General features: G+C 37.6%; 1 protein-coding gene across 4 annotated transcripts in view; it reads left to right on the top strand.

The window, feature by feature from the left end:
- Positions 1–22,393, top strand: part of znf536 (zinc finger protein 536) — a 653,496-nt gene that overhangs the window by 151,188 nt on the left and 479,915 nt on the right. For all 4 annotated transcript variants that reach the window (XM_061963702.2, XM_061963703.2, XM_061963705.2 and 1 more), the window contains exon 3: positions 5,679–5,737. The gene's annotated coding sequence lies outside the window, so the exon portion shown is untranslated. The remainder of the gene's footprint in view (positions 1–5,678; positions 5,738–22,393) is intronic.

Below are 22,393 nucleotides of genomic sequence, written 5' to 3'. Positions count from 1 at the left end.
AGATGGATTATAGATGGATGGCTAGACAGATGGCCAATGGATGGATGATAGATGAATGATGGTGCATGAATAGATGGATGATCGAAGAAAAGATAGACAAATGGATAGATGATAGATTGATAGACAGATGGGTGATGGTTGGGTTATAGATGATAGATGGACAATAGATTGATGTTGGGCGGATGGATAGACGGATGGATGATACATGGATGAAAAGATAGGTGGATTGATGGATGATTGAAGCATGGACGGATGCTAGACTGACAGATATGTGGATGGACAGACAAATGGGTGGATTATAGATGATAGATGACTTATGGGTGGATGGATAGATGGATGAATAGATTGATGGATAGAGGGATGATAGACGGGTGGGTGGTGGATGGATTATAGACGATAGATGGACGATAGATTGATGTTGGGTGGATGGATAGACGGCTAGATGATAGATGGATGCATAGATAGGTGGATTGATAGATGATCGAAGGATGGATAGACATATGGATGGATGATAGATTGACAGATATGTGTATGGATAGACAAATGGGTGTTGGATGAATTTTAGATGATAGATGGACGATAGATGGATGATCAAAGGATGGATAGGCGTATGGATGGATGATAGATGTATAGATTGATAAATAGACGGATGGGTGGTAGATGGATTATAGACGATAGATGGACGATAGATTGATGTTGGGTGGATGGATAGACGGCTAGATGATAGATGGATGCATATATAGGTGGATTGATGGATGATCGAATGATGGATAGACATATGGATGGACGATAGATTGACAGATATGTGGATGGATAGACGAATGGGTGATGGATGGATTTGAGATGATAGATGGACGATAGATGGATGATGGGTGGATGGATAGGTGGATGATCGAAGGATGGATAGGCTTATGGATGGATGATAGATGTATAGGTTGATAGATAGATGTATGGATAGGCGGATGGGTGGTGGATGGATTTTAGACGATAGATGGACGATAGATTGATGTTGGGTGGATGGATAGACGGCTAGATGATAGATGGATGCATAGATAGGTGGATTGATGGATGATCAAAGGATGGATAGACGTATGGATGGATGATAGATTGACAGATATGAGGATGATAGACAAATGGGTGATGGATGGATTATAGATAATATATGGACGATAGATGGATGATCGAAGGATGGATAGGCATATGGATGGATGATAGATGTATAGATTGATAGATAGACAGATGGGTGGTGGATGGATTATAGACGATAGATGGACGATAGATTGATGTTGGGTGGATGGATAGACGGCTAGATGATAGATGGATGCATATATAGGTGGATTGATGGATGATCGAAGGATGGATAGACATATGGATGGATGATAGATTGACAGATATGTGGATGGATAGACGATTGGGTAATGGATGGATTTGAGATGAAAGATGGACGATAGATGGATGGTGGGTGGATGGATGGATGGATGGATGATCAAAGGATGGATAGGCTTATGGATGGATGATAGATGTATAGATTGATAGATAGATGTATGGATAGATGGATGGGTGGTGGATGGATTATAGACGATAGATGGATGATAGATTGATGTTGGGTGGATGGATACACGGCTAGATGATAGATGGATGCATAGATAGGTGGATTGATGATAGATTGACAGATATGTGGATGGATAGACGATTGGGTAATGGATGGATTTGAGATGAAAGATGGACGATAGATGGATGATGGGTGGATGGATGGATGGATGGATGATTGAAGGATGGATAGGCTTATGGATGGATGATAGATGTATAGATTGATAGATAGATGTATGGATAGATGGATGGGTGGTGGATGGATTATAGACGATGGATGGATGATAGATTTATTTTGGGTGGATGGATACACGGCTAGATGATAGATGGATGCATTGATAGGTGGATTGATGGATGATCAAAGGATGGATAGACGTATGGATGGATGATAGATTGACAGATATGAGGATGGATAGACAAATGGGTGATGGATGGATTATAGATAATATATGGACGATAGATGGATGATCGAAGGATGGATAGGCATATGGATGGATGGATGGATGATAGATGTATAGATTGATAGATAGACGGATGGGTGGTGGATGGATTATAGACGATAGATGGACGATAGATTGATGTTGGGTGGATGGATAGACGGCTAGATGATAGATGGATGCATACATAGGTGGATTGATGGATGATCGAAGGATGGATAGACGTATGGATGGACGATAGATTGACAGATATGTGGATGGATAGACGATTGGGTGATGGATGGATTATAGATGATTGATGGACGATAGATGGATGATGGGTGGATGGGTAGATGGATTTTTGAAGGATGGATAGGCTTATGGATGGATGATAGATGTATAGATTGATAGATAGATGTATGGATAGATGGATAGTTGGTGGATGGATTATAGACGATAGATGGACGATAGATTGATGTTGGGTGGATGGATACACGGCTAGATGATAGATGGATGCATAGATAGGTGGATTGATGGATGATCAAAGGATGGATAGACGTATGGATGGATGATAGATTGACAGATATGTGGATGGATAGACAAATGGGTGATGGATGGATTATAGATAATATATGGACGATAGATGGATGATGGAAGGATGGATAGGCATATGGATGGATGGATGGATGGATGATAGATGTATAGATTGATAGATAGACGGATGGGTGGTGGATGGATTATAGATGATAGATGGACGATAGATTGATGTTGGGTGGATGTATAGATGGCTAGATGATAGATGGATGCATAGATAGGTGGATTGATGGATGATCGATGGATGGATAGACGTATGGATGGATGCTAGATTGACAGATATGTGGATGGATAGACGATTGGGTGATGGATGGATTTGAGATGAAAGATGGACGATAGATGGATGATGGGAGGATGGATAGACAGATGAATGGATGATAGACAGATGAATAGATAAATGGATTGATGGATGATAGGTGTACAATATAGGAGCAGGGATAGATGGATGATAGATGAATAGATAGACATACGGATGAAAATAGATAGATGGATGGGTGATGGATGGATTATAGATAAATGGATAATGGGTGGATGGATAGATGGATAGACGGATACATGTGTCACGACTGAGACTGTGGCGTGGTTTGTTCTCCCGAGGTGCAAAAGATTTGGACCATACGTGGCGTGAAGGGGAGTACATGATTTATTTAAACACTATAACTACAAAAAAAAGGAAGCAAACAAAAGGCGGAAGTACAAACCTTGACTATAAACACAAAACTTGCACAAAGGCAGAAACTGTGAACAATGAAACAAAAACACTAACTGTGGCATTAATAAACAAAAACTTACTTGGCATGGACTATGAAGTGCGCAGAGGTAAACAGAGTGTGACAGGGGTATGAATCCAGGATGTCGCCAGGAAGACAAACTGAAAACAATTAACTTAAATACTACAGACATGATTAACGAAAACAGGTGCGTGACTCAAAACGTGAAACAGGTGCGTGACGTGACAGGTGAAAACTAATGGATTGCTATGGTGACAAACAAGAGTGCACAATGAGTCCAAACGTGGAACAGGTGAAACTAATGGGTAACCATGGAAACAAGACAAGGGCGTGAAAAGCCAGAAACTAAAGAGTCCAATAACTAAACAAAACAAAACATGACTAATACAAAACATGGTCACACAGACATGACAACATGGATAAAAAGATAAGTGGATTGATGGATGATTGAAGGATGGATGGATTGTCGCTAGATTGACAGATATGTGGATGGATAGACAAATGGGTGACGGATGTATTATGATTATAGATGATAGATGGATGATAGATGGATGATGAGTGTATATATAGATGGATGGATTGATGGATGATGGAAGGATGGATAGACATATTGATGATGGATGGAAGATAAATGGACGATAGATTGATGTTGGGTGGATGGATAGACGGATATATGAGAAATGGATGAATAGATAGGTGGATTAATAGATGATTGAAGGATTGATGAATGGATGCTCGATTGACAGATATGTGGATGGATAGACAAATGGGTGACGGATGGATTATAAATGATAGATGACTGATGAGTGGATAGATAGACGAATGATAGATGGATGGATTGATGGCTGATGGAAGGTTGGATAGACATATGGATGATGGATGGATGATAGATGGACGATATATTGATGTTGGGTGGATGGATAGACAGACAAATGGATGAATAGATAGGTGCATTGATAGCTGATCGAAGGATGGATGGAGTATGGATGGTAGATTGACATATAGGTGAGTGGATAGACGAATGGGTGATGGACGGACTATAGATGATTGATGCATGATTGTGGATGGATAGACAGATGGATGATTGATGGATGAATAGATAGGTGGATTGATAGATGATTGAAGGATGGATAGACATATGGTAGACTGACATATATGTGAGTGGATAGACGAATGGGTGATGGACGGACTGTAGATGATAGATGCATGATTGTGGATGGGTAGACAAATGGATGGATGATAGATGGATGAATAGATAGGTGGATTGATGGATGATAGGTGTATATTGTAGATAGAGGGATAGTTGGATGAAAGGATAGACATATGAATAGATAGATCGATAGATAGATGAATGGGTGATGGATGGATTATAGATAGGTGGATTGATGGAAGACAAGTGTACAATATACAGTAGGTGGAGGGATAGACGGATGATAGGTGGATGAATGGATAGACATATGAATAGATAGATCGATAGATAAATGGATGGGTGATAGATGGATTATAGATAGGTGGATGGATAGATAGGTGGATTGATGGAAGACAGGTGTACATGGATAGATGGATGATAGGTGGATGGATAGATAGGTGGATTGATGGAAGACAGGTGTGCAGGGACAGATGGATGATAGGTGGATGGATAGATGGACAATAGACGGATGATAGATGAATGATGGATTAATGGATGGATCGATGGTTGATCGACGTATGGATTATAAATGGATGGATTGATGAAAAATCGAGAGATAGATGGATGAATAGACGGATGGGTGATAGATGGATTATAGATGGTAGATGGACAATAGATGGATGGATGAATAGACAGATGAATGGATTGATGTGATATGTATGTATATATGTATGTATGTGTGTATATATATATATATATATATATATATATATACATATATATATATATATATATATATAGACATTATTATCTTCTTGACAGTGTCAGTCAAAAGTGAGTATTGTGACGTCTGTGCAGGCTGAATGCCATCTAACGGTGTACCTAATGCAGTGTCCATGCGTGTGTGTGTTTTCACGGCTGCCAAAGGATCTTTGCGTTTAGCATCCATCTTGGGTGCGCTAACGCGCGCAAAACGCACCGCCGCTTTATTGCGTTTATTGGCGACGGCGGCGTGGAAATTGTTAAATATTTGAGGAGCGGCAGGATGATGAAGAGTCGAGCGCTGGCGGGGCTTTTCTGCAGCGGTCGATACACCTTCCTCACCCTCCCCCTCCCCCCCGTAAAGGAGGGAAACCCCTTGCTGGGGAGGGGAAGGGGGGGAGAACAGTCTGCGGTGAAAGTGAAAGTTCCTTTTTTTTCTCTCTCTCTCTCTCGTAGGAGTCTGTGATCAGCGGCGACCACGAGTGGAGCTGACGCTGACCTCGGCTTAAACCAGGGTGAGTGCGGTCATGTGACCTCCCCCTCCCACATCCATCACAGGGGTGACTCAGGGCTTTACGGGAAGGTTGGGTCAGGTGAGGTGAGGGGGAAGGCATTATGGCTTTATTTGAACAAAATATCTTAGGGTACATTAAACATATGTTTATTTTTGCAAGTTTAATAAAATAAATAAAATAGTGAACATACTAGACAACTTGTCTTTTAGTAGTAAGTAAACAAACAAAGGCTCCTAATTAGTCTGCTGACATATGCAGTAAACTGTTTTTTTTACATTTTTGTTGTGTTTTGCTTGATTGTAAAAGATACACAACTATGGAGGAGCTGGTCTGAGAAGCAAAATATGTTCATATGTTGTTAATATTCAGTGTTTTATTGTTCATAGTTAATATTGTAAATCCCACTTTCTTTATTTGAATGTACATTTTGGGTGTCCCATTCAGTAAAAAACTAGAAAAATCCATTCCATTTTTTTATGTCATAACTTTTTTAGAACTCTATCGGGCATTGTGACTTTTGGTATTGGTTTTCCTGGAAAAAAAGGGACCCAAACACACATACTGTACAGCAGATGTTTACAGCTAAATGTGTATATATCATTTATATACAGATACCAATACCGGTATACCGTACAACCCTACTTTGTACATAACTTGTATTTGGCTTGACACTTTGCATTCGTATTTTGCTGTTTTTTTACATTTTTGTTGTGTTTTGCTTGATTGTAAAAGATACACAACTATCAAGGAGCTGGTCTGAGAAGTAAAATATGTTCATTTGTTGTTAATATTCAGTGTTTTATTGTTCGTAGTTAATATTGTAAATCCTACTTTCTTTATTTGAATGTACATTTTGGGTGACCCGTTCAGTAAAAAACTGTAAAATTCCATTCCGTTTTTTTGAGATGGTCTGTCATAACGTTTTTAGAACTATCGGACATTGTTACTTTTGGTATTAGTGTTCCGGAAAAAAAGGGACCCCGACACACATAGTGCACAGCAGATTTTTACAGCTAAATGTGTATATATCATTTATACACTTATACCAATACTGGTATACCGTACAACCCTACTTTGTACATAACTTGTATTTGACTTGATACTTTGCATTTATATTTTGCTGTTTTTTTACATTTTTGTTGTGTTTTGCTTGATTGTAAAATATACACAACTATGGAGGAGCTGGTCTGAGAAGTAAAATATGTTCATATGTTGTTAATATTCAGTGTTTTATTGTTCGTAGTTAATGTTGTATATCCCACTTTCTTTATATGAATGTACATTTTGGGTGTCCCATTCAATAAGAAAACTGTAAAATTCCATTAGTTTTTATTTTATATGTGGTCTGTCATAACGTTTTTAGAACTATCGGACATTGTGACTTTTGGTATTGGTTTTCCTGGAAAAAAAGGGACCCAAACACACATACTGTACAGCAGATTTTTACAGCTAAATGTGTATATATCATTTATATACACATACCAATACCGGTATACCGTACAACCCTACTTTTGTACATAACTTGTATATGACTTGACACTTTGCATTTGTATTTTGCTGTTTTTTTTACATTTTTGTTGTGTTTTGCTTGATTGTAAAAGATACACAACTATCAAGTAGCTGGTTTGAGAAGTAAAATATGTTCATATGTTGTTAATATTCAGTGTTTTATTGTTCGTAGTTAATATTGTAAATCCCACTTTCTTTATTTGAATGTACATTTTGGGTGTCCCATTCAGTAAAAAACTGTAAAATTCCATTCCGTTTTTTTTAAATATGTGGTTTGTCGTAACTTTTTTAGAACTATCGGACATTGTGACTTTTGGTATTGGTTTTCCTGGAAAAAAAAGGGACCCAAACACACATACTGTACAGCAGATTTTTACAGCTAAATGTGTATATATCATTTATTTACACATACTAATACCGGTATACCGTACAACCCTACTTTGTACATAACTTGTATTTGACTTGACACTTTGCATTCATATTTTGCTGTTTTTTTAAACTTTTTTGTTGTGTTTTGCTTGATTGTAAAAGATGCACAACTATCAAGGAGCTGGTCTGAGAAGCAAAATATGTTCATATATTGTTAATATTCAGTGTTTTATTGTTCGTAGTTAATATTGTAAATCCCACTTTCTTTATTTGAATGTACATTTTGGGTGTCCCATTCAGGTTAAAAAAACTGTAAAATTCCATTCCGTTTTTTTATATGTGGTCTGTCATAACTTTTTTAGAACTATCGGACATTGTGACTTTTGGTATTAGTGTTCCGGAAAAAAAGGGACCCAAACACACATACTGTACAGCAGATTTTTACAGCTAAATGTGTATATATAATTTATACACTTATACCAATACCGGTATACCGTACAACCCTACTTTGTACATAACTTGTATTTGACTTGACACTTTTGCATTCATACTTTGCTGTTTTTTTTTACATTTTTTGTTGTGTTTTGCTTGATTGTAAAAGATACACAACTATGGAGGAGCTGGTCTGAGAAGTAAAATATGTTCATATGTTGTTAATATTCAGTGTTTTATTGTTAATAGTTAATATTGTAAAGCCCACTTTCTTTATTTGAATGTACATTTTGGGTGTCCCATTCAGTAAAAAAACTGTAAAATTCCATTCTGTTTTTTTTAATATGTGGTCTGTCATAACTTTGTTAGAACTATCGGACATTGTGACTTTTGGTATTGGTTTTCCTGGAAAAAAAGGGACCCAAACACACATACTACTGTACAGCAGATTTTTACAGCTAAATGTGTATATATCATTTATATACACATACCAATACCGGTATACCGTACAACCCTACTTTGTACATAACTTGTATATGACTTGACACTTTGCATTCATATTTTGCTGGCTTTTTTTACATTTGTGTTGTGTTTTGCTTGATTGTAAAAGATACACAACTATCAAGTAGCTGGTTTGAGAAGTAAAATATGTTCATATGTTGTTAATATTCAGTGTTTTATTGTTCGTAGTAAATATTGTAAATCCCACTTTCTTTATTTTCATGTACATTTTGGGTGTCCCATTCAGTAAGAAAACTGTTAAATTCCATTCCGTTTTTTTTTATATGTGGTCTGTCGTAACTTTGTTAGAACTATCGGACATTGTGACTTTTGGTATTGGTTTTCCTGGAAAAAAAGGGACCCAAACACACATACTGTACAGCAGATTTTTACAGCTAAATGCGTATATATCATTTATTTACACATACCAATACCGGTATACCGTACAACCCTACTTTGTACATAACTTGTATTTGACTTGACACTTTGCGTTCATATTTTGCTGGGTTTTTTTACATTTTGGTCGTGTTTTGCTTGATTGTAAAAGATACACAACTATGGAGGAGCTAGTCTGAGAAGTAAAATATGTTCATATGTTGTTAATATTCAGTGTATTATTGTCTGTAGTTAATATTGTAAATCCCACTTTCTTTATTTGAATGTACATTTTGGGTGTCCATTCAGTAAGAAAACTGTAAAATTCCATTCCGTTTTTTTTTATATGTGGTCTGTCATAACTTTGTTAGAACTATCGGACATTGTGACTTTTGGTATTGGTGTTCCTGGAAAAAAAGGGACCCAAACACACATACTGTACAGCAGATTTTTACAGCTAAATGCGTATATTTCATTTATTTACACATACCAATACCGATATACCGTACAACCCTACTTTGTACATAACTTGTATTTGACTTGACACTTTGCATTCGTATTTTGCTGTTTTCTTTAGCATTTTTGTTGTGTTTTGCTTGATTGTAAAAGATACACAACTATGGAGGAGCTGGTCTGAGAAGCAAAATATGTTCATATGTTGTTAATATTCAGTGTTTTATTGTTCGTAGTTAATATTGTAAAACCCACTTTCTTTGTTATCATGTACATTTTGGGTGTCCAATTCAGTAAAAAAAACTGTAAAATTCCATTCCGTTTTTTTGAGGTGGTCTGTCATAACTTTTTTTAGAACTATCGGACATTGTGATTTTTGGTATTAGTGTTCTGCAAAAAAAGGGACCCAAACACACATACTGTACAGCAGATTTTTACAGCTAAATGTGTATATATTATTATTTGCACATACCAATACCCGTACACCGTACAACCCTATTTTGTACGTAACTTGTATTTGACTTGACACTTTGCGTTCATATTTTGCTGTTTTTTTATACATTTTTGTTGTGTTTTGCTTGATTGTAAAAGATACACAACTATGGAGGAGCTGGTCTGAGAAGTAAAATATGTTCATATGTTGTTAATATTCAGTGTTTTATTGTTCATAGTTAATATTGTAAATCCCACTTTCTTTATTTTCATGTACATTTTGGGTGTTCCATTCAGTAAGAAAACTGTAAAATTCCATTCCGTTTTTTTTTTATATGTGGTCTGTCGTAACTTTGTTAGAACTATCGGACATTGTGACTTTTGGTATTGGTTTCCCTGGAAAAAAAGGGACCCAAACACACATACTGTACAGCAGATTTTTACAGCTAAATGCGTATATTTCATTTATTTACACATACCAATACCGGTATACCGTACAACCCTACTTTGTACATAACTTGTATTTGACTTGACATTTTGCATTCATATTTTGCTGTTTTTTTACATTTTTGTTGTGTTTTGCTTGATTGTAAAAGATACACAACTATCAAGGAGCTGGTCTGAGAAGCAAAATATGTTCATATGTTGTTAATATTCAGTGTTTTATTGTTCGTAGTTAATATTGTAAATCCCGCTTTCTTTATTTTCATGTACATTTTGGGTGTCCCATTCAGTAAAATATGTAAAATTCCATTCCGTTTTTTTGAGGTGGTCTGTCATAACTTTGTTAGAACTATCGGACATTGTGACTTTTGGTATTGGTTTTCCTGGAAAAAAAGGGACCCAAACACACATACTGTACAGCAGATTTTTACAGCTAAATGTGTATATATCATTTATTTACACATACCAATACCGGTATACCGTACAACCCTACTTTGTACATAACTTGTATTTGACATGACACTTTGCATTCATATTTTGCTGGGTTTTTTTTTTTACCATTTTTGTTGTGTAAAAGATACACAACTATTGAGGAGCTGGTCTGAGAAACAAAATATGTTCATATGTTGTTAATATTCAGTGTTTTATTGTTCGTAGTTAATATTGTAAATCCCACTTTCTTTATTTTCATGTACATTGAAGTAGTATAGAAATTGATCAGAGCTGTTTATCTATTATATGGAGGAATGTAGTCAATCATAGAACTGGCAGCCAATGTTATTAAAAAGTATAGATTCGGAATCGAGAATTGTTATGAATAGAGAATCGATTCTAAATGGAATCGTTACCCCAAGAATCAAATGGAACGGTGCGGTGCCCAAAGATCCACAGCCCTAATGTGTGTAGTCGCCACACAGTGTGTACCAGTGACGTGCGGTGAGGTTGATGGCTGGTGAGGCACTGACTTCATCACAGTCAGATTTACAAACATATGAACCCTAAAGAGTATCTTATTCACCATTTGATTGGCAGCAGTTAACGGGTTATGTTTAAAAGCTCATACCAGCATTCTTCCCTGCTTGGCACTCAGCATCAAGGGTTGGAATTGGGGGTTAAATCACCAAAAATTATTCCCAGGCGCGGTGCCGCTGCTGCCCACTGCTCCCCTCACCTCCCAGGGGGTGAACAAGGGGATGGGTCAAATGCAGAGGACAAATTTCATTACACCTAGTGTGTGTGTGACAATCATTGGTACTTTAACTTAACTTTAACTTTACACATACAAACTGTAGCACACAAAAAAGCACATTTAATTAAAAAAACGTTATTATGGTCTTACCTTTACTTAGAAATTAAGTCCATGCGCCGCAACTAAAGCCCTCACTTCAACTTTCCACGTGCAAGATTGAATCTATTTAAAAAAGTGTAACCGAGGGTTTATAAATGTGGCCTATACTGTATGAAACTACAAAATAACAAACACGGAGGCTCCCGTTTACACGAGGACCACTTTATTTAGCTTCTTTCAAAAACCTCCGCAACGTGACATCACTTCCGCTCTTAGCGCCTTCAAAATAAGAGCTCAAGGCATATACTGTATGACAGCGCATAACAGGAACTTAACATCACAAAGAGGAAAGCCAATGAAAATAGGTTACAAAAGTTGTTTAATAAGAAGCCAAAAAGTGCAAAAACAGTAATGTCCGTGTTGGAGGAGTTGTGAATTAGATACACCTGCAATCTGCAGGTGTACCTAATGTTGTGTCCCTGCAGTCATTCACAACTCCTCCAACACGAACATTATTGTTTTTGCACTTTTTGGCTTCTTATGAAATAATTTTTTAAAATAGATTAAATCTTGCACGTGGAAAGTTTAAGTGTGGGCTTTAGTTGATACAACAATTCTACGGCGGGGGTGCAGGAGGCGGGATTACTGCGAGCCTCAGCCAGTGCGTCTTTTGCAGCCGTTTTATGATCGCTCAGCACAAGAAATACTTTACACACATACAGTTGTTGACAAAATACACTGTACATTATATACCTCAGCTAACTAAACTATGGAAATGTATATTATAATTCATATAGCAATACGGTCTCACTGCACAGCAGGCCAGCAGTTAGCCGAGTCCGGAATCCATGTTGAGGCACTGAGTGACGTGCCTCAACTGGCTGCTGTTCACCGCACCGTCTCTTCTCAGTATTTGAACGGCAAATGTGAAAATTCAGCGATTTTGAATAAAAATAATCTAAAACTGGTGACGTTAAATGGAAAATAACTTTATAGTATAATCACTGGATACATATAACAATTTAATTTTTTTTTTTTCTTTTTACATTTTTTTTCTTTCCATGATGGCAGGTGAGGCGGGCCTCACCTGCCTCTAGTAACTGCACGTCACTGGTGTGTACCCAGTTTCCGCACCAAACTTACAGTGGGTGTTTTGTAGACCCATGTGAGAAATTTCAAGTCACCAGTGCTACTGGCAAGATGCTTTGACCTATTTCCGCCCTTCTTTGGGAATAGAAGACGTCGGTGTGCAGTAAGAGACGAGTCGGTCGTATCAAAACATAATTCCTGCCTAATCTGGTTAGCCTCTGGCCGTGGAGGGGTTAGTCCGTCTGTCTGTAAGCCGGTCCAGACTCAGGCTGCGTGCCGCTCAGACCTGCTTACGTGAACCAGTCCCGTAGACTCGAAGGCCGCCCCGCTCCCCAGCCCGGACCTCAGGTTAGTCAGCTATTTGTAGTCCACACGCCGAAATGTGTAGCCTCGTCATTTCGAGGACTTCTCGCCCAGGTGCGGATGAGCAGCTCGCGCTCATGTGGCGAGCGCCACGGCGGCTATTTATCCCGCTTGATATTAAAAAACAGCAGAAAAAGGAGAGAGGCGGGGTTTGGGTGGGGGCGTCTTTTGCGCTTTAGTCCTCCCGGGGCTAAATCCGGAGCGCCATAAGTCAAGAGGCGAGGGCGAGGGGGAGAATTGATGTCCGCGTCCGCGTGTTGGCGTGGCGGCGTCACGGCGACGGGAAAAAAAAAAAGGCCTGAATAATTCAGCGCTCACATTATTTTCCCTCGCCGCGTTCGCGTTTGAGCCCGACCGCGGGTGTCGGGGAAAGTCGAGCGGGTTTTCGAGGGCGCTGAGCGCCATGTTGGGACCAGAGCCGAAAAAAGGCCACATATTTTATTTATGTGTCAAAAAGTGAGGGCGTGTCACCTGATCCCCGGGATGATGTCGCTCCATCCGAGCGGATCGATGCCACCAGACCGGAGGAGGCGGGATGAAACCTTCCTATCGATTCCTCAAAGAAATCTCATGTTTGGCGTTTTGTTTAAATCAGCTGACAGCGGCCGTGTTTTTTAAAAAAAATTTTATTGTACTTTACTGCTTTCAATAAAACTAGAGATGTCCGATAATGGCTTTTTTGCCGATATTGTCCAACTCTTAATTACCGATTCCGATATCAACCGATACCGATATATACAGTCGTGGAATTAACACATTATTATGCCTAATTTTGTTGTGATGCCCCGCTGGATGCATTAAACAATGTAACAAGGTTTTCCAAAATAAATCAACTCAAGTTATGGGAAAAAAAATGCCAACTTGGCACTGCCATATTTATTATTGAAGTCACAAAGTGCATTATTTTTTTTAACATGCCTCAAAACAGCAGCTTGGAATTTGGGACTTGCTCTCCCTGAGAGAGCATGGGTAGGTTTAGTTGGGGAGGGGTGTATATTGTAGCGTCCCGGAAGAGTTAGTGCTGCAAGGGCTTCTGGGTATTTGTCCTGTTGTGTTTATGTTGTGTTACGGTGCGGATGTTCTCCCGAAATGTGTTTGTCATTCTTGTTTGCTGTGGGTTCACAGTGTGGCGCATATTTGTAACAGTGTTAAAGTTGTTCATACGGCCACCCTCAGTGTGACCTGTATGGCTGTTGACCAAGTATGCTTTGCATTCACTCGTGTGTGTGTGAAAAGCTGTAGGTATTATGTGATTGGGCCGGCACGCATGGGCAGTGCCTTTAAGGTTTTTTGGCGCTCTGTACTTCTCCCTACGTCCGTGTACACAACGGCGTTTAAAGAAGTCATAAATGTTACTTTTTGAAACCGATACCGATAATTTCCGATTTCACATTTTAAAGCATTTATCGGCCGATATTATTGGACTTCTCTAATTGAGGTGGGCGGGGCCGGGGGGCGCGGTAAGGGGGGAGGAGTATATTTATAGCTAGAATTTACTGAAATTCAAGTATTTCTTATATATATATATATATATATATATATATATATATATATATATATATATATATATATATATATATATGTGTATATATATATATATATATATATATATATATATATAAAATATAAATAAGAAATACTTGACTTTCAGTGAATTCTAGCTATATATATATATATGTGTGTATATATATATATATATATATATATATATATATATATATATATATATATAAATAAATAAAAGAAATACTTGAATTTCAGTGTTCATTTATTTACACATATACACCCATAACACTCCTCTACTCATTGTTGTATTTGAAAGTGCAATGCTTTGCAGCCAGTAGCACAGCCTTTGAAAGAGCATAGGTATGGGCAGCATCTGTGAAATTTAATTTGCAGTAGAGGAGTGACTTTAAGGGTTGAATTGTCCATCCTCGTTTTATTCTCTGTCACTCGTCGTCGCCACGACTGTCTCTTCTTCGTTCTTCTGCTTCGTCTCCGTCTTGTTGTGTGCGCAATTGTGCAATCTCCAAAGAGCCGTAGATGTTAGGACTAGGGCTACAACCAACGATTAATTTGATAATCGATTAATCTGTCGATTATTACTCCGATTAATCGATTAATAATCGGATAAAAGAGGCAAACTACATTTCCATCCTTTCCGGTATTTTATTGGAAAAAAAACCAGCATACTGGCACCATACTTATTTTGATTATTGTTTCTCAGCTGTTTGTACATGTTGCAGTTTATAAATAAATGTTTATAAAAAAATAATAATAATAATTTTTAAATTAAAAAAAAAAATACAAAGATCCAATGAATCGATGACTAAATTAATCGCCAACTATTTTTATAATCGATTTTTTATCGATTTAATCAATTAGTTGTTGCAGCCCTAGTTATGACGTGACTGGGCCGACACGCTGTTTATATGGAGGAAAAGCGGACTTGACGATAGGCTGACCTCACTCGGGTCCGCATGGACCTGTTGTCCGGCTGGAAATCGGGAGAAATTTGGGATAATGGTTGTCCCGGGATATTTTCGGGAGAGGTACTGAAATTCGGGAGTCTCCCGGTAAATTCGGAAGGGTTGGCAAGTACCGTATTTTTTGGACTATAAGTCGCAGTTTTTTTCATAGTTTGGCCGGGGGTGCGACTTATACTCAGGAGCGACTTGTGTGTGAAATTATTAACACATTACCGTAAAATATCAAATAATATTATTTATCTCATTCACGTAAGAGACTAGACGTATAAGATTTCATGGGATTTAGCGATTAGGAGTGACAGATTGTTTGGTAAACGTATAGCATGTTCTACAAACCCCGTTTCCATATGAGTTGGGAAATTGTGTTAGATGTAAATATAAACGGAATACAATGATTTGCAAATCCTTTTCAACCCATATTCAATTGAATGCACTACAAAGACAACATATTTGATGTTCAAACTGATAAACTTTTTTTTTTGTTGCAAATAATCATTAACTTTAGAATTTGATGCCAGCAACACGTGACAAAGAAGTTGGGAAAGGTGGCAATAAATACTGATAAAGTTGAGGAATGCTCATCAAACACTTATTTGGAACATCCCACAGGTGAACGGGCAAATTGGGAACAGGTGGGTGCCATGATTGGGTATAAAAGTAGATTCCATGAAATGCTCAGTCATTCACGAACAAGGATGGGGCGAGGGTCACCACTTTGTCAACAAATGTGTGAGCAAATTGTTGAACAGTTTAAGAAAAACCTTTCTCAACCAGCTATTGCAAGGAATTTAGGGATTTCACCATCTACGGTCCGTAATATCATCAAAGTGTTCAGAGAATCTGGAGAAATCACTGCACGTAAGCAGCTAAGCCCGTGACCTCCGATCCCTCAGGCTGTACTGCATCAACGAGCGACATCAGTGTGTAAAGGATATCACCACATGGGCTCAGGAACACTTCAGAAACCCACTGTCAGTAACTACAGTTGGTCGCTACATCTGTAAGTGCAAGTTAAAACTCTCCTATGCAAGGCGAAAACCGTTTATCAACAACACCCAGAAACGCCGTCGGCTTCGCTGGGCCTGAGCTCATCTAAGATGGACTGATACAAAGTGGAAAAGTGTTCTGTGGTCTGACGAGTCCACATTTCAAATTGTTTTTGGAAACTGTGGACGTCGTGTCCTCCGGACCAAAGAGGAAAAGAACCATCCGGATTGTTATAGGCACAAAGTTGAAAAGCCAGCATTTGTGATGATATGGGGGTGTATTAGTGCCCAAGGCATGGGTAACTTACACATCTGTGAAGGCGCCATTAATGCTGAAAGGTACATACAGGTTTTGGAGCAACATATGTTGCCATCCAAGCAACGTTACCATGGACGCCCCTGCTTATTTCAGCAAGACAATGCCAAGCCACGTGTTACATCAACGTGGCTTCATAGTAAAAGAGTGCGGGTACTAGACTGGCCTGCCTGTAGTCCAGACCTGTCTCCCATTGAAAATGTGTGGCGCATTATGAAGCCTCAAATAGCACAACGGAGACCCCCGGACTGTTGAACAACTTAAGCTGTACATCAAGCAAGAATGGGAAAGAATTCCACCTGAGAAGCTTAAAAAACGTGTCTTCTCAGTTCCCAAACGTTTACTGAGTGTTGTTAAAAGGAAAGGCCATGTAACACGGTGGTGAACATGCCCTTTCCCAACTACTTTGGCACGTGTTGCAGCCATGAAACTCTAAGTTAATTAGTATTTGCAAAAAAAAAAAAATAAAGTTTATGAGTTTGAACATCAAATATCTTGTCTTTGTAGTGCATTCAACTGAATATGGGTTGAAAATGATTTGCAGATCATTGCATTCCGTTTATATTTACATCCAACACAATTTCCCGACTCATATGGAAACGGGGTTTGTATGTGTTATAGTTATTTGAATGACTCTTACCATAATATGTTTCGTTAACATACCAGTTGGTTATTTATGCCTCATATAACGTACACTTATTCAGCCTGTTGTTCGCTATTCTTTATTTATTTTAAATTGCCTTTCAAATGTCTATTCTTGGTGTTGGCTTTTATCAAATAAATTTCCCCCAAAAAATGCGACTCATATATGTTTTTTCCTTCTTTATTATGCATTTTCGGCCGGTGCGTCTTATACTCCGGTGCGACTTATACTCCGAAAAATACAGTATGCCCTTTGAGAGAACTTCCGAAGCGGCGCCCCGGACTAGTTTGTGTTCATGATGGACTCGCGTGCTGGTCTCATGTCCACACGTGACGTTCTAGCAGCGACGATCTGACCTCATAAAGTGTCACGGCTCGTCTCCCCTTCGCCGGCGGTACGAGTTTCCCATAGCAACCAGCGCACAAACACCCCCCTCCCGGCCCCCCATGTAACGACTCTGTGATCCAGGCCATAATAAGCGTAATCCCTCCCCAAATCTGTTTTTTAAACACAGCCGTGCGTGTGCAGCTGCTCGTCACATTCCTAAATATCTCCGGGAGAGAAAACACGCGGCGGCCACCCACGCTACGGCAGCTGACCGCGCGCAACAACCCCGCTTAGCGTCTAATTGCTTCAAGGACGCCTCGGACTTTCCTCCGCCGGACGGTTGACGGCGGCCTCGAGGCCCTGCGTGACTTCACGGTTGGCACGGCGACAAGGCAGGAAGTGGGGGCTGAAATTAAAGAGCAGTTAAGGACGAGCGGGGGGGGGGGGGGGGGGGGGGACTGAGCGGCGGCGTGCGCGGGCCATAAAAGGGATAGTTTAAGCATTGATCGAGAGCGGCGCTGCAAAATGGCAGCTGTAAATCAATTTTATCTCGGAGGAGCTAAAGAGTGTTTTCTAATGAGGTTAATGCCACATAATGGCCAAATTCCTCGGCTTAAAGACGCCCTCAAGGTGGCGGCGAGAGATGGATGTCGCCACGCTCGCTTCCTGCGCCCCGCCGGCCTTTCGGGGGACCGGACGGCCCGCGGGACACGTTTACGGCCACGCCCCTCTCGTCGGCCGAGTCTTGTCCACACAACCGGAGGCGCTCGCCATTTTTGCTGGAGATGTCAAATAATGAAGGAGTTTCAATCTATTTGAGTTTGATCGCTGGGAGAAAAATCAGTCGATTGCGCGGAATTCGCCAGAATTTCTCACGTGTTTTTTTACGACAAAGTGCTGTAAATTTACAATAATTTTAACGTGGTTTTTATGATCAATTTAACATGTTTTTTACGGCAAAGTGCTGTAAATTTACAATCAATTTAACGTGGTTTTTACGATCAAACTTAACGTGGTTTTTACAACAAAGGGCTGTAAATTTACAATCAATTTAACGTGGTTTTTACGATCAAACTTAACGTGGTTTTTACAACAAAGTGCTGTAAATTTACAATCAATTTAATGTGTTATTTACGATAAATTTAACGTGGTTTTTATGACAAAGTGCTGTAAATTTACAATCAATTTAACGTGGTTTTTACAATCAAACTTAACGTGGTTTTTACAACAAAGTGCTGTAAATTTACAATCAATTTAATGTGTTTTTTACGATAAATTTAACATGGTTTTTATGACAAAGTGCTGTAAATTTACAATCAATTTAAAGTGGTTTTTACGATAAATTTAACGTGGTTTTTATGACAAAGTGCTGTAAATTTACAATCAATTTAACGTGGTTTTTACGATCAAACTTAACGTGGTTTTTACAACAAAGTGCTGTACATTTACAATCAATTTAATGTGTTTTCTACGATAAATTTAACGTGGTTTTTATGAAAAGTGCTGTAAATTTACAATCAATTTAACGTGGTTTTTACGATCAAACTTAACGTGGTTTTTACAACAAAGTGCTGTAAATTTACAATCAATTTAATGTGTTTTTTACGATCAAACTTAACGTGGTTTTTACAACAAAGTGCTGTAAATTTACAATCAATTTAATGTGTTTTTTACGATAAATTTAACGTGGTTTTTATGACAAAGTGCTGTAAATTTACAATCAATTTAACATGGTTTTTACGATCAATTTAACGTGGTTTTTACGACAAAGTGTTGTAAGTTTACGTGTTTTTTACGACAAAGTGCTGCGAATTTACAATAAATTTAACAATGTTTTTGCGACAAAGTGCTGTAAATTTACAATCAATTTAACATGGTTTTTACGATCAATTTAACGAGGTTTTTACGACAAAGTGCTGTAAATTTACAATCATTTTAACATGTTTTTTACGAGAAAGTGCTGTAATTTACAATCAATGTAATGTATTTTTTACAATAAATTTTACATGTTTTTTACGACAAAGTGTAAATTTACAATCAATTTAACAAGGTTTTTACGACAAAGTGCTGCACATTTACAATAAATTTAACAAGGCTTTTACGACAAAGTGCTGTAAATTTACAATAATTTTAACGAGGTTTTTACGATCAATTTAACGTGTTTTTTATAACAAAGAACTGTAAATTTACAATCAAATTAAGGTGTTTTTTACGACAAAGTGCTGTAAACTTACAATCAATTTAACATGTTTTTTACAATCAATTTAACGTGTTTTTTCCAACAAAGTGCTGTAAATTTACAATGAATTTAACATGTTTTTTACGACAAAGTGCTGTACATTTACAATCAATTAAACATGTTTTTTTACGACCAATTTAACATGTTTTTTTACAAATAGTGCGGTAAATTTACAATCAATTTAACGTGTTTTTTACGACAAAGTGCTGTAAATTTACAATCAATTTAATGTTTTTTTACGAGAAAGTGCTGTAAATTTACAATCAATTTAATGTTTTTTTTACGATCAATTTAACGTGTTTTTTACAACAAAGTGCTGTAAATTTACGATCAATTTAACGTCGTTTTTATGACAAAGTGCTGTACATTTACAGTTAATTTAACGTGTTTTTTTATGATCAAATGAACATGGTTTTTACAAATAGTGCGGTAAATTTACTATCAATTTAACGTGTTTTTTACGACAAAGTGCTGTAAATTTACAATCAATTTAATGTTTTTTTTACGAGAAAGTGCTGTAAATTTACAATCATATTAATGTTTTTTTTACAATCAATTTAACGTGTTTTTTACAACAAAGTGCTGTAAATTTACGATCAATTTAACGTCGTTTTTATGACAAAGTGATGTACATTTACAGTTAATTTAACATGTTTTTTTATGATCAAATGAACATGGTTTTTACAACAAAGTGCTGTAAATTTACACTCAATTTAACGAGGTTTTTACGATCAATATAATTAGGTTTTTACGACAAAGTGTTGTAAATTTACAATCAATTTAACGGGGATTTTACGACAAAGTGTAAATTTACAATCAATTTAACAAGGTTTTTACGGCAAACTGTTCAATTTAGCGTGTTTTTTACGACCAAGTGCTGCAAATTTACAACAAATTTAACGAGTTTTTTGCGACAAAGGGCTGTGCATTTACAATCAATTTAGCGTGTTTTTTACGACAAAGTGCTGTAAATTTTAATGTGTTTTTACAACAAAGTGCTGTAAATTTTCAATCAATATAACGTGTTTTCCTACGACAAAGTGCTGTAAATTTACAATCAATTTAATGTGTTTTTTACGACAAAGTGCTGTAAATTTACAATCAATTTAACGTGTTTTTTACGATCAATTTAACGTGTTTTTTACGAAATAGTGCTATAAATTTACAATCAATATAACGTGTTTTCCTACGACAAAGTACTGTAAATTTACAATAAATGTAATGTGTTTTTTACGACAAAGTGCTGTAAATTTACAATAAATTTAATGTGTTTTTTACGACAAAGTTCTGTAAATTTACAGTCAATTGAACATGTTTTTTTACGACAAAATGTATGTATGTATGTATATATATGTATGTATGTATATGTATGTAAGTATGTATATATGTATGTATATGTATATATGTATGTGTGTGTGTATATATATATATATATATATATATATATATATATATATATATATATATATATATATATATATATATATATATATATATGTACACACACATATGTGTATGTATGTATGTATGTGAAACTTAAGTTCATCTCCAAAGACCTCTGGCATTGATCACTGGGGCCCTAAAGCTATTATCATGATCTAATTAGCTTTAACATAAGTCTGTGTCATGGCCCGGTGCAAGCTGCCTTGTCCCCAATTCCACACTTTCGCTGCATCCCTGATAAAAATAGCGCACACACACACACACACACACACACACACACACACACACACACACACACGCACACACACACACACACACACACACACACACACACACACATACACATGTAATGAATATCAACACCCTTTTCCTCCATCCACACTCAGATCTGCTTCAGCACCACAAGAAAGTCCATGTGGGCAGACCGGAACTAGCATTAGACATATTTACTATATTAAAAATATTTATTTATTAACGCGTCCATTAATTTTGTTAATTACACAAATGTGTTCTACAGGTGACAGCCACAGGAAGTAAAAGTAGCTTCCTCTTGGGTGAGGTCAGAGGTCAGTGATGTTGTTCCGACATAGGCACATCAGTCTGTGTTGAGAAAGTTGTTAAAAAAAAACCCACCTTCGTCCGTCTCGTATTCCTCCGAGTATTGATCGATCACTCTGTTCCGAGAGAGCGCATCTTGTAGGTTCAACGTGCACGACTGAATATCTTAGTTGCTCAGACAGTAATGTGCTGGTATGACTTTATACTGGGGTATGTTGTTTCCTAATGGGGAAAGGTGTTAATGCCTCTTGTTTTCATATTACCACTGAATCGAGTGAGCTGGCCCCTGTCAGTCTGTGAGTTTATCAAAGTGCAGTTTATAGATTAAGTTTTTTGTGATCATTTTCATTTAAAACGATAATACTAACCGTCAGGAGTTTTTACCACTTATGATACTGTT

Source organism: Nerophis lumbriciformis, linkage group LG06 (assembly GCF_033978685.3).
Source record: "Nerophis lumbriciformis linkage group LG06, RoL_Nlum_v2.1, whole genome shotgun sequence".
In the NCBI taxonomy this organism is placed as follows: Eukaryota; Metazoa; Chordata; class Actinopteri; order Syngnathiformes; family Syngnathidae; genus Nerophis; species Nerophis lumbriciformis.
This window is presented reverse-complemented; position numbering and strand designations above follow the sequence as displayed.